A 17,411-nucleotide genomic window follows, 5' to 3' on the forward strand; every position below is an offset into this window, starting at 1 on the left:
GATAAAGCTATAAATCTTATACTTTGTCTTGTTTGTGTAATTTGTCTCTCCTTTTAATTATAATTATGTATTTATTACTTTGTTATCAAAAAATAACATCCAAAATCTTTTTTCTTTGTATTTAGGCATTTTGATAATTAATTTTTTTTTTTTTCGAGACAGGGTTTCTCTGTGTAGCCTTGGCTGTCCTGGAACTCACTCTGTAGACCAGGCTGGCCTCGAACTCAGAAATCCGCCTGCCTCTGCCTCCCAAGTGCTGGGATTAAAGGCGTGCGCCACCACCGCCCAGCCTTGATAATTAATCTTGACTGTCAACTTGCTTAAGAAGAGAAACACCTAGAACATTTAGTAAAGCATACTTCTAAGTATGTCTGTGAGAACATTTCTAGAGATGACTGGCATACACAGCAGTGACTAAAGAGGACAAAAAAAAACCCACCTTAATATAGGTGGCACCTCTAACAGGCAAGATGGGTGGGGGAAATGGAACAAAAGGTGGAAGGAAGCCAGACAGTATGTGCAAACTCCATTCTTCCTGAGTTGAGTAGTGAGTGCATCTACTGCTGTTGACACTGCCTGTGAACATCAGACTCCAGTTTCTTTAGGCTTTCACTAACTGTGTGGGAGACTCTCAGGCCTTCAGCCTCCCTCCCACGGGAGGCATCACTGAGACCCCTTGTTCTCCCCTCACTCTTACTTATTGGACTTAGAAGCTCCCAGAACTCTCTCTCTCTTTCTAAGCATGTACAGGGCACTGCTGAATTGGCTAGACAGACTTCAACTGTGTAAGACAATCTAATACAACCCTTTTAGAAAGTATATGTGTATTTGTATTTTATTCCTTTTGAGAGCCCTAATTACTTTAAAGTCATACTCCACTAGACAAGAACTCAAATTCTTACAAAATGTTCACTTTTTTCATTTATTTTATATATATGGCTTTTAAAAATAAACTTTTTGGTTTGTACTTTTTAAATTAAAAAACTGATATTATATGACTTCCCCTCTTCCCTTTCTTTCCTCCAACTCTTCCCATGAACCCACTGGGCTCTCTCTCAAATGTTTGGGGTGCGCGCATGTGTGTCTTTGTGTATTGCTTGTATGTCTAGGATCTCAGGAACTTTGGTATTAGAAAATTAAGTGAGGTGTTCTCCCAAGAAGACAATTTATTATTCCCAATCTCAGCATTCTCCAGCTGCCTGTAATTCTTTGTCTAGACTTGAGGCCCCAAAAGCTTTCCTCTTTTTGGTTTGTTTGTTTGTTTGTCTGTTTTTAAGACAGTTTCTATATGTAGCCCAGGCTGTCCTAGAACTTAACTCTGTAGAGCAGGGTGAACTAGAACTCAGAGATCTACCTGTCTTTGCCTCTGAAGTACTGAGATTGAAGGTGTGTGCCACCATGCCTGGTTTAAACCTTTTTTTAAAAAAAAATATATATATATTTATTTAATATATACAACTATTCTACATGCATGTAAGATTTGCATCATGTACATGTCTGGTGCCAAAGGAGGTCAAACGGCATCAGATCATTTGGAACTGGAATTACAAATGGTTATAAGCCACTATATGTATCATCTGAGAAAGCAACAAGTGCTCTTAACCAGTGGGTCATCAATCCAGTCCCAACCCTTTGGTTTTCTTGAGATCAAGGTAAGGGTCATACTTTGTAGCCAGGCAGGCTAATCTTAAACCCTCAATCCTCTGTTTCAGTTTCTGTCGTGTTGGGACTATAAGTATATACAACACTTAGAGCATGCCTACATACAAACTCACATAGATACTTTGAGACAAATTCTTGCTATGTTAGTCTAGTTGATCTAGAATTTACTATGCATACAGAGTGGCCTGAAACTTACAGCAATCCATCTGCCTCTGCTTCCCATACTTATTAATGAGGTTATTTATTAATTTATTATTTATTAATCTGAGATTGCAGTGTGTGCCACCATATCTGTACATCTACAAGTTGTAGTGCTGGGGATCAAATCCAAGATTTCATGCATTATATTATTTCTCTGGATCTGTAAGATGGTTCAGGGGGAAAGGGTGCATGGTGCCAAGCTAACAACCTAAGTTTAATCCCAAGAGTGCCCATGATAGAAGGACAGGACTGACTCCTGAAAGCTGCCCTCTGATCTCTACATGTGTGCTGTGGCACTTGTGCACCCCCACACACTTAATAATATAATTTTAAAAATACAAGAGGTGACAAATTATATACCGGAAGGTATCTAGAGCAATTGACTCCCTAACAGATACTTTTCAATGCCGATAGTCCTGCCCTCAAGGGGTGGGGCTTATGGCCACTTTTCAGTTCTCATAACTTCTGAAAAGCTGAATGGTGATCCTATGTGACTTCCAAGCTAAGTCAAGTAAGTCATGTCCCTTCACCCTCCTCGCTTAGGATGTTCTTTCTTGAACTAGTTAACCATGTTGTGAGGAAGCCAAGCAGTCACACGGAGAAGTGTAGTGTAGGTGTTCTGGCTAACAGCCCAGGCTGAGCACTCAGCCAAGTCAGCATTCACCACCAGACACAGGAGTGAGCAAGCATTCAAATAATTCCAGTTCTGAGCCACTGAGTCACATTCCTAGCTACTCCACCTCATACCATGTTAATGAAGACAAGCAAACCCATCAAATTCTATTATCAAAACAAACATGCCTGCCAGGTGTGGTGGCACACACCTCCTTTATTTTATTTTTATTTTTTGGTTCACATGGGCTTGATCCCACCAGCACTGTTTTTATGCACAAGACCTCTGGATGTGAGTACCCAGCAACCAATCCCCAACTCCAAATTGGGAATTCCAATGCACAAAGGCAGGGCTTGGAAATCACACTTCAGTCTCACAGGTGAATGGCACTGAGGAAGTCCTCATTGTCTGCTTGTAGGAGGAAGCAGGGTGAGGCAGGAGGGCTTGGGTGTGAGATGATCTGGGCCCTCAGGGCCAGCTGGGACAACTGAGATCTCTGTCCTTAAGTATGATGTAAAAGAGGAAATGAAAATCACTGCTATAGGTTGTATGCCTCAGTGACCAGTCATAACAGGATTGAGCAGTGTCTGATCCTAGACTAGGGACCTGGAGAAGTCATCGAGATAAATTGGCCTCCAGGAGCCAATACCCGGCTCACCTCACTCAGCACCTAGTCCACTGTGTGGACACCTTCAGAAGATACATTCCAGGGATCCGGCTCCCCAGTCAGCAGGGCATCCAGTGTGCCCTTCTGGAGGACAAAATCAAAGGCCCCACTAGGGAAATCCAATGCTCGAACATCCATGGTCTCCCAGTGTAGACTGGTTACATGGGCATAGCAAACTTGCATGGCTGCCACCACACTGGAGAGTAATCCACACTGGTCACATTATGGAAGCCTCCAAGGAATACTCATAGCTCAAGGCACTGTTCCCACCACCTAGCACGAGGATACAGTCCTCAGACACAACTGTGGCTCTAGGAGGGCACAGAAGGAAGCCAAGTCCCCGAACCACTCGTAGGGTCCAGAGTCGGCCGCATCTTTGTTGTGCTGGTCCTAGTACTGGACTTGGCAGTACTGGATGTTCCTCTCGGGCAACTCCGAAGGGAACACAGGAATCTAGGGAGAGGCCATGAAGCCAGGACGGGGTTTAGGAGCCCCAACACACACTCAAGAGTCAGAGGCAGGTGAAATGCTGTGAGTTTAAAGTCAGCATGGACTACATAGTAAGTTATAGGCCAGCCAAGGATACTGTCTCAAAACAAAATAGATAATAGCTAGATAGTTAATGCTTTAAAAGCTACTAAATTTATAGTAATTTGTAATAAAATCAATAACTGCCATACAAGTTCATAAACACAATTTGAAAATGCAAAAAAGGAAACAAAATTATTCTGTTTTACCACTAAATATTAAATATTCAAATAATTAAAACTTACCATTAAATATTAAACATTTTTTAAAGAAAACTTAACATTCTTTAAAATAAAGTGTATTACCCACTGCTTAAGATTTGGACTGCTTTGTTTTTAACCAAGAAAAGAGGTTAAAAATTTAAAGCCAGTAAACTAGTTCATCTAACCAAAAACAGAAAGGGTGCTGGAGAGATGGTTTAGGCACTGAGAGCACTGACTGCTCTTCCAGGGCCAGTTAAAAGGTTCCAAAAAAACCTTTAAGTCCAGCTCCAAATTCATCACACTCATCTGGCCTTCTCAGGTACCAGGTATGCATATGGTACACAGATATACATACAACACAGGCATCCATGCATGCAAAATACCTATACATATAAAGTAAAAATTAGAAAGAACTGAAGGAAGGACTTGTCCGGCAGCTAATACTGCACTTTTCCACTCCCCACTGTCTTTTTTACCTACCCGTCTTAAGAAGGTATTTGCGGATTGTGGCCCACCAGTACTCCAGTCTGTGGCTGTGGATCAGGATCTTGGTTGCTGAGGTGGCTGCAATGGCAGTCTTCCCTGCAAAGCGTTCCTTAGGCTCCAAAATCTGAAAACTGCAAGGAAAGGAAATTCCAAATTTAGATGCATCTTTTCAATTTCAACCCCTTATAATCTACCTCCATAAACTAAAAAGGCAAACGGCAAGAAGGCACAGTGGAAGAAGTGCAAGCCCAGTAACCAAGTTTAATCTCTAGAATCCACAGTAGAATCAGAGAATCAATTCTTCACAAAGTTTTCCATTGTCTTCCATATGAACATATGGTATGCACCCTTCCTGCACCCCTAACGTGTAAGCATGCACATGTACACACACACACACACACACACACACACACACACACACCACACCACAATAACAAATAAAAATGTATAGGAGAAAACAGTCTCTTAGGGTACACAGAAAACATTTCACTAAAAATGGGAGTCAAATCATGCAAAAATAGTTGGATGGATACTGTAGATTCAAGTTCCAGCTTTCCTTTTTTTTAAAGGCAGTCTCCCTATGAACCCAGGCCAGTCTAAAACTTGTGATCTAAGTACTAGGGTTACAGGTGTGCCTATCTTACCTAGCCCCATCTCTGTTTTCTTAAGAACTACTACTGATCCTAATTAAGTCCTGGATTCTCTGTGCTTGGTTCTTTATAACACAAATTCTCATGTGGTGGAAACTGAGGGGATCAATTTACAACTTAGGTGATCTAGGTCTAGACTCAGTTGTCATTCTACTCTGCTATAAGAGCTCTGATACACCCCTAGGGGCAGTCCTGTCTTTAAAAAAGGAGATTAAATTAGCAATTCTTGAAATCCAGTCCTAAACAGGGACCAGGCATGACAAGACAGTATGTATAAAGTTATCAACTGTGCTACAATATGAGACTGCCTTTCCTATTTTTTGAGATTAAATTCTTTTATTATAGTATGATAACATAATATTTGTTTTTTAATATGTGGCAGTGTCAAACATGGTTTGTACTGCTAGAATTATAGGCATGAGATACCACACACAGGTACTGGGGGTATCCAGTCTGGACTTCATAGTAAGTTCTAAGCCAGCCTGAGCAACAGAGTGAGAAACTGTCTCAAAATATCAAAACACAAAGTGTTGTTTGCCTATAATCCCAGCACGACATGACAACAAGAGAATCAGGAATTCAAAGTCATCCTCAACTCCACAGTGAACTCAAAGCCAGCTTAGGCTATGAGACCTTGTATCAAAAACAAAACAAAACAAAAAAGTTATGATTTCTATCTTTGAGTTTCTATTGTTGTGATAAAACACCACTACCAAAAAGCAACTTGGGGAGGAAAGGGTTTGATCTCCTCTTTCAACCTGTAGCTCACCATCTGAGGAAGTAGGCAGGATCCCAAGGCAGGAACCTGGAGACAGGAACCAAATGAAGCAAAGGCTATCAAGGAACACTACTTACTGGCTTGCTTCCCATGGCTTGTTCAGCCTGATGTCTTATACCATGCAGGACAATTGGCCAGGGATGGCACACCTGTAGTGGGCTAGACTCTCTCACATCAGTCATTAATCAAGAAAATGCACTGTGCACAGGCTTGCCCACAGGCCAGTCTAGTGGAAAGATTTTCTCAATTGACATTCTCTCTTCTCAAATGGCTCTCTCTGTCTTGTTTCAGGCAGAGAACACTAGCTGGTACAGAATCTGAAAGTAAAATGTTCTTAGGGCTTTTACTTAATTTTTAGTGTGTAGTCTAATTAGCCACATATACCATATTGGTGGTGGTGGCAGCAGCACACACTTTTAATCTCAGCATTCTGGAGGCAGAGGCAAGAGGATCTCTGTGAGTTCAAGACCAGTCTGGTCCACAGAGCTAGTTCTAATACAGGCAAGGGTACACAAAGATAAAAATACTCTGTCTCAAAAAAAAAAACCAAACAAACCAAACAAACAAAAGCAATACTTATTCACAGTACTGATACACCAACTGATACAAAAAGATACAACTTTTTAATTTCTGAATAAAAGGGTCGGCAGCAGCTAATGTTTACTGGGTACTGCTAGTTGTCAGTTTTTCCTAGGCAATTTCTGTGAGTTAACTTATTTAATACTAATGGCTCAAAAAAGTTGCATTGTAACTAACAAACCTGAGGTACAGCAAGTTCAGAAAGTTCCAAGAGCAAAAATTACTAAATGCTGGGGCTAAGATTGTTTTTCTTCCCCTCCTAGATGTCTATTTATTTTTTTCTAATGATAGAGAACAAAATAGGGTATGTATGGATTTGGGTGGGTGGGAAGGATTCACGAGGGGAAATGTAATCAATATATTCTATGAAAAAAATCTATCTTCAATTAAAAAAAAATAGTTGTTTGATCTTAAAAATAAATAAAACAGATCCCTGACTCTAAAGTCCTTTTTAAAAAAAACTAATTTTGTTTATAAAATTTAGATTTTTCCCAAAACTAGAAACATTTGCTACAAATACTTTTGCTAACAGAATAAAGAGTTTTTATTGCTTAGGTCAAACATAAATATAAAGTGCAGTTCTTGCCCTCAAAAACTTTTTAATGTGGCATTGCAACACTAAATTGACACTATGAAGTAAGTCAGTGGTAGAGTATTTATTTGTCTAGCATTTACAAAACCCTGGGTTCAATTCTCAGCTCTGCAAAATACTAATGCTAATAAGAATGATGATGATATTGAGTTCATTTGTAATTTTCTTTCTTTCTCCAAGGGGTCCTGGAAATCTAGGGTCTAGCATTGTACTGGACCCCAGCTCTCTTTTAGCTTGTGTGTGAGACAGTATATAGGAAAGGCTTATATGGCCTTAAAGGGAAATGAGGGAAGGACTTACAAGCTGAACAGCATTCACAACTTGTTTTGTACAGCCATCTACTCTCAGATAAGGATATTTACTTAAGAAAAAAAAAAGCTGAATTTCATTCCAATAGCTGAACTACCAAAACAATTTCAGATGTAATTTACAAATTAGTTTTAGCCAACAATGCATTTCAGTTCATTTTTCCATTGGCCTAACTTTTGAACAGACTGCAAAGTTTTCAATATTTTACTTTCAATTTTAATAGTTGCATTATCAAAAAGATTAAACAGCAGCAAAACACAGAGAAATGACAATAGGTATAATTGCTTTTCAGATATGTTAAGAAACCACATTACTAGTGAAAATACCTGACATGTATTTGACCAAACTTAACACCAAAAGTTAGAGTTCTAGGATAAATCTCACATTCTTCCAGGACACTTTCCATCTCTCTGCTTCTGTAACAGCAAAGTAAATGAAGTCTCCTTACTGTCCTGCAGCTACTGTCAACTGTCCCAACACCAATCAAGAGACAGGATTCCTCCTTACTGTCCTGAGGCTACTGTCAACTACCCCAACACCAATCAAGAGACAGGACTCCTCCTTACTGTCCTGCGGCTACTGTCAACTGTCCCAACACCAATCAAGAGACAGGACTTATGAGTGTGAGCCAGACATGGTGAAACAAGCCTGAAATCCCAGTGCTTAGACAACTCAAGGACCAAAAGCTTGAGGCCAGCCTCACAGTGAGTCCCAGTCTTAAAACACACACATGCGCTCGTGTTCTCTCTCTCTCTCTCTCTCTTTCTCTCTCTCTCTCTCTCTCTCTCTCTCTCTCTCTCTCTCTCTCTCTCTCACACACACACACACACACACTCACACACATACACACACTGCATGAACTATTTGGCATTTTAGGATTAGAATAAGGCTAGGTGCTACATTTAAGAGAAAATATGAAAATGGATTACTCCTGAAAATATTAAAAAGGAAAAATACCTAAATTTCTAAAATCTCAATTTAAAACACTATGTAATGGTTAATTTTTACTCAATTTAACACAATCTAGACTACTCACCTGGGAAAGTAGTCTCACTGAGAACAGTTTAGATTAGATTGGCCTGATTTCACACCTATGAGGGGTTTTCTTAATTAAGTTAGTAGGCGTGGGAAGACCCACCTGGAATGTGGGTGGCAGCAGCTCCTGGGCTAGGTGCTGGACTGAATGAGGAGAGCCAGCTGAACTCCTGCAAGTACATATGCATTCATTTTGCTCTATGTTTGACTGTAGATGTGACCAGCTATATTAAATTCTTGTAGCCTCAGATTCTCTGCTGTGATGGGCTGTGACATGGAGTTGTAAACTAAAACAAACCCTTTAGGTTGTTTTTTTTTTTTTTTTTTTTTTTTGACAGGTGATTTTATCATAGCAACAGCAATGAAACTGGAAAATACTGGCAATGTGGACTCACAGAACATAAATAATAATTAGAGACTGTTGGCTCAAAGACTTGGTTTGCCAAAATTTCCCCTATATTAAAAGCTCAATCTCCTCTGTAACACTTTACCACTACCTCCAAGATTAAGAATCTTTTCATCTAAGTGTGCTAGCACACACTTTTAATCCTAGTATTCATGGAGCTGCGTCATTAGGACCACCAGTCCAAAGCCTACATGGGCTACACAGCAACTTCCAAGCCAGATTACATAGTGGGACCTTATCTCAAAAAAGCACCAAAGAATCTTTTATTATCTCTCTAAATGTGAGTGGACAAGATTGCTTACACCTCTAGGTAGGTCCATTTTAGAAACAGCTCAGAGAAGAGCAACCTTAGCCTAAGATTTAAGTTTTAATCAGACCTAGATACTTTTGGTAGGTATCAAGATTCAGTGTGCAACCCTGTCTCAGATAAGGTGGAAAGACGGCTAAGCTAGGATCAACCTCTGCCTTCCACATCCAACTGCACATTCATTCCTATGTGTACGCTCATGAACTCATATACACACATACATACACAAAAAATAAAACAAAGGGTCTTCAGGTACAACTGCTTCACAATTCTTAACAAAAGGAAAGGAAGGAAAGTAATTCTCCAGGAGGCAGATGAAGTCAGAGTACTTGTCCACTGTTGTGGATTGCTGTTTGCATTTTCTGCTCCCTCAAAGGGGGTGCTGCGACAAGGAATACATCACATACTCAGGTGAGGTCTGCTGAAATCTTAATTGGTCAGATAAGGATAGAGCCTGTGGTTGGGCAGTGGAAGGGAAAGGAGGAGCTGAAAGTTTTAGAGAGGGGAAAAAGGAAGAATAAGGCCAGACAAGACGGGGGACAGAGAGAAAGAAAGATGGAGGTAGAAGGAAATGAAGATGAGCAGATCCAGTGGCCTGGAGGAGCTGCAAGTAGCTAGGGATTTTATAGATGGGCAATAGAGTAGTGAAGTGGTATTTGTCTAATCTAAGCGTGCAGCTTGTAATTATATTGAGTTGTGTATTCTTTACACAAGCATTTTGGGGTTGGAGATTTACCATTATATAGTATAAGTCTCTGGTGTATTCATTTTACAGGGTGAAGAGAATCTGAGTGAGCCATAGCTGGCTTTTTCTGCAGGCCAGCCACAGGGGGAAGTACAAGCACTCAGTGGCTCCAGGTATTTCAGGAAAGACTGGTTCGGTCAGCTCAGCAAGCTGCGAGAGCTAGCTTGGGAGCGGGTTTTTGCCCAAAGCAGCTTGGCAGCAGAAACCAGGGCAAGATGGCCACTTGGGGCTGGCCGTGGGGGTGGGCAAGACCACTAAGGCCACAGCATAGCCATATTTAGCATGGGTTTCAATTTTAAAACTACAGGCAACAATCCACCACCTATGAAAGTCGAGGGGGAGGGAGGAAGAAGAGAGAAGGAACACAAAGATTATACATAATCAAGAGACTTGGGTATTTGACTTAGAGACTAGAAAAGGACAAAACAACTAATACCACAGAAATACCAATCAAAATACCCCTTCAATAGCTTTTAATTAAGACAAGTAATATAAAAAAAATTAAAGCAAACAAATCTCACATCAACCACATCCTACATACCTAAAATTAATCAGAAACAAGGAAAGAAATAAGAGCCTTAATATCTAGATATCCATAAAAAGCAAACTAAGTACAAAACTTTTATACTAAAAAGATGTGTAACAGAGGCTGGGATGAATCACATTTGATAAGAGTGCTTGCCTAGTGTGCACGTCCCCCTGTACCTCCTACACACCTGGTGTGTAAGTGAGGTGAGGGGTGTAGTGTATACCTGTGATCCCAGCATTTCAGAAGGCAAAGGGAAAAGGTCACAAGTCTAAGAACAGTCTATTACTATACAGACAAACTAGTCTCAAAAAAATATATTTTTTAAATTTACTGTAGAGGGGCTAGAGAGATGACTCAGTGGTTAAGAGCACTAGTTGCTCTTCCAGAGGCCTGAGTTCAATTCTCAGTAATCACATAGTGGCTTAGAATCATCTATAATGGGATCTGTTGCCCAATTTAAAAAGAAAGAAAGAAAGAAAGAAAGAAAGAAAGAAAGAAAGAAAGAAAGAAAGAAAGAAAGGAAGGAAGGAAGAAAGAAAGGAAGGAAGGAAGAAAGAAAGAGAGAAAGAAAGAAAAAAAGTCTTGTTCATGTGCACCTGAAGACATAAGAAAAATATATAATAACAGCAATTTAAAAAAAATTAGGAGAATGAATTGAAGTAGTTAGACAATGCATTTCTCTGAAAGAATGAACTGGTTACATATATCAATACAGACTAAAAAAAAAAAAACTTTTTTGAGACAAGGTCTTATGTAACCCAGGCTGGCCTCCAATTTGCCATGTAGCCAAAGATGACCTTAAACTCCTGATCCTCCTGCCTCTCCTTGAGTGCTGTGCTGTGATTACAGGTAGTTTATATAGTGTTAGGGACTGAACCCAGGGTTTCAAGCATCCCAGGCAAGCGTCTTCCCAAAGGAGCTATATACCTCCAGCCAATAGAGAAGACTTTTTTTTTAGATTTATTTTATTTATTTTATGTGTATGAGTACACTGTAGCTGTACAGATGGCCATGAGCTATCATGTGTGTGGCTGCTGGGAATTGAACTCAGGACCTCTGCCGGCCCTGCTCGCTCCGGTGTAATTCACTGTAGCTGTAGAAGACTCTTAAAAACACAATACTGACTAGAACAAAGTAATATATATATATACATAAATATATGTGTGTGTGTCTATGTGAGTATATGTGTGTGTGTGTGTGTGTGTGTGTGTGTGTGTGTGTATACATACAGTGGGGTCACCTCTATGCAAATGGCAGGAGCGAGCAACCACAAAAGCATCTCCTGCAGAAGGACCTAACTGAGAACCACAGACACAGACAATGGCAGCCAATTGGGAACCGCTGTTAGAAGAGAGGCTTTCTTGGGACCAATGGAACATGGGTGGAGGGTATTAAAGGAGCTTACAGCAGCATTCAGGTGAGCTTGTTGTGGCTTTTCTCACCTGCTTCCAGAGTCTCTGCCTTTGATTCTGCACCAACTCAACTCCAACACCCAAGAGCAGGCAGAGTCAGGCAGTGAGTAGTCCTGGGCACAGGGAGCATCTGGTGCCCATCGTGGACAGACTACCTTGTCCTCCTTTTGTGTTTTGTTTTGTTTTCTTTTGTTGTTGTTGCTTTTTGTGGCTGCTTGTGAACCTCCTTTGCTCACAGTTTCACATGATCTACTCTTCTCCTCCTGGTGCTGCTATTGTGCCCTTCAGTTGCTTCTTCGGTGAGTTGGCCCCCTAGGGTTTTATGTTGTGGATTTCGTGAGGGTGAATATGCAGACCTTATTTCTGTCTTCTTTGTCTTTTTTGTCTGTTCATCCTGGTGACCATCATACTTTCATTTTTGCTCCCAGTGCAAGGGTGATCGTGCGGCAGCCATCTTTTCTTCCTTCTTTATCTTTGTTTAGGTGAGCATGCGCCTTTTCCATCTCAGGGACACTGCACAGGCATAAGGCCTCTGAGCTACACCTGAGGGGATCCCTGCTTAGTACGTGTCTTTCATCACCTCCTCTGTCATATGTGTCACATCAGTTCTTCGCTTGTTTCCTTTACGCTAGTTGTCATAGGTTCCCTCCCCTCCGCCATCAAAGAACCCCAGATTAGGGCACTGAAAACCCTTCTGGTTACTCATAGTCTCAAAGTTAAGACTCACAACCTGGACCAATTTTGGGAGGAAGTTGCTATTTCAGCCCCCTGAATATCGCCAGAGAACATGTGGAACCCTGACCTCTGGATGCGTGTTCTCTACCTTGCCCACAAGTGTGAGGTACAGTCTGGGATTACCCTCCCTTGTTCTCTGCCCCATCCTCCTTGAAGTCATTGCCAGTCTTAAGAATTCTTGTCCAGAGGAAGTGGTGGCTGCCCATAACAAACACTGCCATTACTGACCCTGTCCCATTTTCCCTGGGCAAACAGGTTGATTTTAGCGATGAGGATGAGGGCGCCTCTGCTCCAGCCCTCTGGCCGTTCCAAGCCATCCTCAAGTTCCACGGTTCTGGGTCCCTCACTCACTAGCCCTTCTGCTCCTGCTCACTGGAGGTACCCCCAGCTTACCCTTGGTGTAATTTAGGGGGACTTTGCCTTCCTGAGGACCCCTGCAGTGGTCACTCCTGCAATGCTGTCCCTCAAGCTGGACTGCCTCTTCCCTGGGGCCTCATTCTCCTCAGGTATATCATAGGGCTTTCCCTGTCAATCTTGGCCTTGATGTGGCGGCTAGGCCCTGGATTCCCACTCCTCTGGCAGACTTGGCACTAATCAGAAAAGCTGCCAATGATTCTAGCCCAGTCTCCCTTTATTTTGAGTAAGTACTGAAGCAATGGGCCATGCACCTCCAGACCTATTACGATTGATATAATCTCTTTAAGGTAGTGCTTGACCCTGCTGTGTTTCTTAACTGGAGGTCTACATATCATGACTTGGCTGAGAATCAGGCTAGGAGTAACCTGGAATATAACCTTAACATTACCGTCGATATGTTTACTGACCACAGGGCATCCATTAACCCTGCCACTCAGGTCACTATTGAACTGCATGCTTATTTTAACACGTTAGGCCTGCACTCCTCGTGACCCTTCTGCTTACTTTCACAATCTTGTCCAGCAGCCTGGGGAATCCTTCATGATCATCCTGTCCCATGTGACTGAAGCAGTGGAAAGGCCAGTTGATGCTGGCCCAATCGGAGAGACATGCTTATCAAGCAGCTTGCATAGGAAGGCCTTAACACCCCCACTTGCAATGCTGTGGCAACCGTAAGGAATGATGATACCCATAAATGGGTTGTTGCTTCTCATGATTTGGACCCTGGTACAAGCCCCACTGCAGCCCCTGACTGCCTCCATTGATACCTTGGTGATGGAGTGTGTAAGAGGATGTGCCCTCTTCCTGAAGGACTCCCTGATCGCACCTGCAGGGTCTGTGGCAAACCTGGTCACCTCAGACAGGCCGCCCCTCAGCTAGGCCCAAGTCCAGATGCCCTCACTGTAACAAAGGTTTCCAATGGGCTAAGGACTGTCATTCTCAAAAGCAGGAAGACACTTTAAACTCCTAATAGATGTCACCCATTACCCAGATTTTGGTAATCTTAGGTATGTACATGTTGTGGTAGATACTTGCTCAGCCCTTCTATACAGGTGGCCATGACAAGTGAAAGGCCTCTCGTGTAACTAAGGCCATGAAATCAGCAATGCTGGTAATGGGAGCGCCTTGGGTCCTCAAGACTGACAACAGACCTGCTTACTCATCTCAGCAGTTCAGTGCCTTCCTATCCTCATGGAGGACCAGTCACTGCTTTGGGATCGCCTATAATCCTCAAGGCCAAACAATCATAGAAAGAGCAAATTGCTCACTAAAGTGAGCACTTGCTCGGGTCATGTCTTAGTCAGGGTTTCTATTCCTGCACAAAACATCACGACCAAGAAGCAAGTTGGGGAGGAAAGGGTTTATTCAGCTTATACTTTCACACTGCTGTTCATCACCAAAGGAAGTCAGGAATGGAACTCAGGCAGGTCAGGAAGCAGGAGCTGATGCACAGGCCATGGAGAGATGTTACTTACTGGCTTGCTTCCCCTGCTTTGCTCAGCTTGCTCTCTTATAGAACCCAAGATTCCCAGCCCAGGAATGGCAACACCCACAAGGGGCCCTATTCCCCTTGATCACTAATTGAGAAAATGCCTTACATTTGGATCTCATGGAGGCATTTCCTCACCTGAAGCTCCTTTCTCTGTGATAACTCTAGCTTGTGTCAGTCAAGTTGACACACAAAACCAGCCAGTACAGGCCACCTCCCCAGAATCCAAGAGATCCACACCTAGCCTTGGTGGAAGTCCTGTTCCTTGCAAACTTTCTCTCATTCGATGAGAAAGGGCTGTGCCCTGCTTACAAACATTGGGCATTTTTGCTGAGGGACACTCCCCTCCCACTGGTTAGATGGAGGGACCCAATAACCTCTCAAAGGCAGCTAGATGCTTCAGACGACGGGGTGAGGTTGTGTTTGTGTTTTCCCCCAAGAGGCAACCATGCCAATATGGGTGACCTTGAGAGATATTTGCTCTGCCATGGACAGGGGTCAACGACAGAACCAGGAGAGGACCAGGATCAGGAGACGCCGTAATGTACATACTATGTTTATTAATTTTTCTTCAGCCTGGGAGGGCTGATAAACTCTGGGCTTTGGTGCCCCTGCTCCCCATTCTTTTGCCTGTGGCACTTAACTCCCCGGCCTACCATGTTCATTTCTCTTCTAATGTGAGTTTGGGTTTGCCCTTCATGGACTTAGTCACTACTACATGATGATTGGAAGTCACCTGGCCCACAGAGGAAATCCTCTGCTTTACCACCAATGTCCTCTCCATTGGCCCTTGATTCCAACTATACAATAGGACCATGGGTGACTTTTATGGCAATCTAACCTATGACATCATGTTAGGCCTGGAACTTCACATTCCCCTTAATAATTATAAATCCCCAAAGGTTCCCTCAAGTGTATCACATCCACCCCCAACTTGCTATCCAAGGGTCCCTCAAATGCTAACTTTCCTGGGACTTCCTATCCCTTGGGAGCACTGCCAGCCTGCACTAGGTATAAAATTCACCTGGGACTACCCGATATTATCATCTAACCTCACTTGGCATGTGGAAGTTTACCTCACATGATTATTCCCTATGTTAACAGTGATCCCATTAGACTGTAGTATGACCCCATTATGAGCAATTAGGATTTATGTGGCCCCTCTGATTGTTTTGATTTACGCCCCCTTACTCTCCTAATAGGTGGCCATCTCTTTAATGGGAAATATTTCCATATAAACCAGTCGGCGAAAATGTAGACTGGGGCAATCCCCGTGACCACCAGCAGCCACATTGGCTGGAAAGTCACCCTAATCTGTGTCAAACCTCCTTTTTTCTTTCTGGTCACCAATACCTCCATTGTCAGAGAGCCTTAACTGCTTTAATGAGAAATGTCTCCTGACTGCCTGCTAGATGGGGCATTCAACAATGGCTATCCTGATGAGGGAACCAGTGGCCATTTTGGATGCTTGTGGTAAATGCCACCCACTTTCATGCCATCACTCTGATGGCCCAGACTCACTAACAACCCCTACACTGGGGAAAGAGGGGGTTTTGGTATTACAGCTGCCATCACTGCAGGCATTGACAGAGCGACAACAGCAGCTGTTGCCTTCACTCTTGACAGCCACTATGGCGGAGACTGTCAATGCTGTAGAGTCTCTAAGTCAACTGAGGCTCTACAGGCACAGGAGGTACTAAAACAACACCTTTATCAAGCCATTCACATTTTACAACAACAGATAGACTTACTGGCAGAAGAATTGGCCCTTGTTAGGGACATGTCTCTATCGGCATTCGACCCCAGGTTTCACTCAATCTGCCTTACCTCTTACCAGGTACATAATGCCACTTAAGCCCAACAACAGTTGGCTCAGTATCTTGAAGGTACCTGGTCAGACACATTATTACTTAACTATTTTGTGCTATTAAAGGAGAATATAGCCAACCTCAACACAACTAGGGTATCTGTGCTCTCCCTAGATGCTGAAATCTTGGGAAAAGTGTGAGACCATATTAAGAGGCTGTTTGACCCCTCGTGGATAGCCACTTATGCTATGATGGGAGGAATTGTCATACTAATAATTATTCTGTTTAAGTGTCTCACACAGCATATCTCCAGGCAGCACTCCATAAATAAGGCAACCCTCCAAGTGCTGATGGCTCTAGAAAATCCCAATTTTGACCCCCCTAAGGAAGAGATCAATGCCTGGATGGCAGAGATGAGACCACCATGAAGGCTGTTCCTCCCCTTCCCCCCACCCTTGTGTGACATGCTTCCAGAGTGATATCTCTTTGAGGGCTTGTAGTCAATGTCAGGTAAAATCCTAGAAGACAGAACAACCTAAAACAGGCACAGCCCAGCATACTGGAATCCTCTGAGGTGGGGTCAACAATGTCAAAACAATGGCACCCCGGCTACCACTAGGCTGTCAAAATCTAAAAACAAAAGCGTGGAAATGTAGTAGGAATATGCAGCCACCTCTATGTAAATGCCAGGGGCTAACAACCGCAAAAGCACCTCCTGCAGGAGGACCTAACTGAAGACTGCCTGCTAGCCAATCGGGAACTGCTGTTTAGAAGAGATCCTTTTTGGAACCAATGGGGCACAGGTGGAGGGTATTAAAGGAGCTTGCAGCAGCATTCAGACAAGCTTGCTGTGGCTTTTCTAACTTGCTTCTGGACTCTGTGCTGTTGATTTCGCACTACCGAACATCCAACCCCCAAGGGCAGGTAAGGTCAGCAGTGAGAAGTCCAGGGCACAGGCAGCATATATACAGTATGGTTCCATGGTACAACTTTAAAACAGCAAAACTAGAGGCTAGAGAAACAGCTCAGTGTTTATAAGTATGACCTGCTCTTGCACAGGGCTTACATCTAGTTCCCAGCACCAACATCTCAGGGCACACAACCATCTGTAACTCCAGCTCCAAGGTACTCCAGCATCCTCTTCTGGCCTCCACAGTCACCTATACTTAAGTGCACAGGTTTACATATAGACACAAATACAAACACACACACAACATATACACACACACAAACACACATAAATCTTGTTTAGTTGGTTGT

The 17,411-nt window shown here is 42.7% G+C and overlaps 1 protein-coding gene and 1 pseudogene across 8 annotated transcripts in view; both read right to left on the reverse strand.

Annotated features, from left to right (window-relative positions):
• The window catches only part of Numb (NUMB endocytic adaptor protein), a 118,875-nt gene that overhangs the window by 74,417 nt on the left and 27,047 nt on the right, over positions 1-17,411 (reverse strand). For all 8 annotated transcript variants that reach the window (XM_031357199.1, XM_031357198.1, XM_031357195.1 and 5 more), the window contains exon 2: positions 4,355-4,491. The gene's annotated coding sequence lies outside the window, so the exon portion shown is untranslated. The remainder of the gene's footprint in view (positions 1-4,354; positions 4,492-17,411) is intronic.
• LOC116080703 lies at positions 1,372-3,611 on the reverse strand (annotated as a pseudogene).

Source organism: Mastomys coucha, unplaced genomic scaffold, assembly GCF_008632895.1.
Source record: "Mastomys coucha isolate ucsf_1 unplaced genomic scaffold, UCSF_Mcou_1 pScaffold6, whole genome shotgun sequence".
Classification (NCBI taxonomy): domain Eukaryota; kingdom Metazoa; phylum Chordata; class Mammalia; order Rodentia; family Muridae; genus Mastomys; species Mastomys coucha.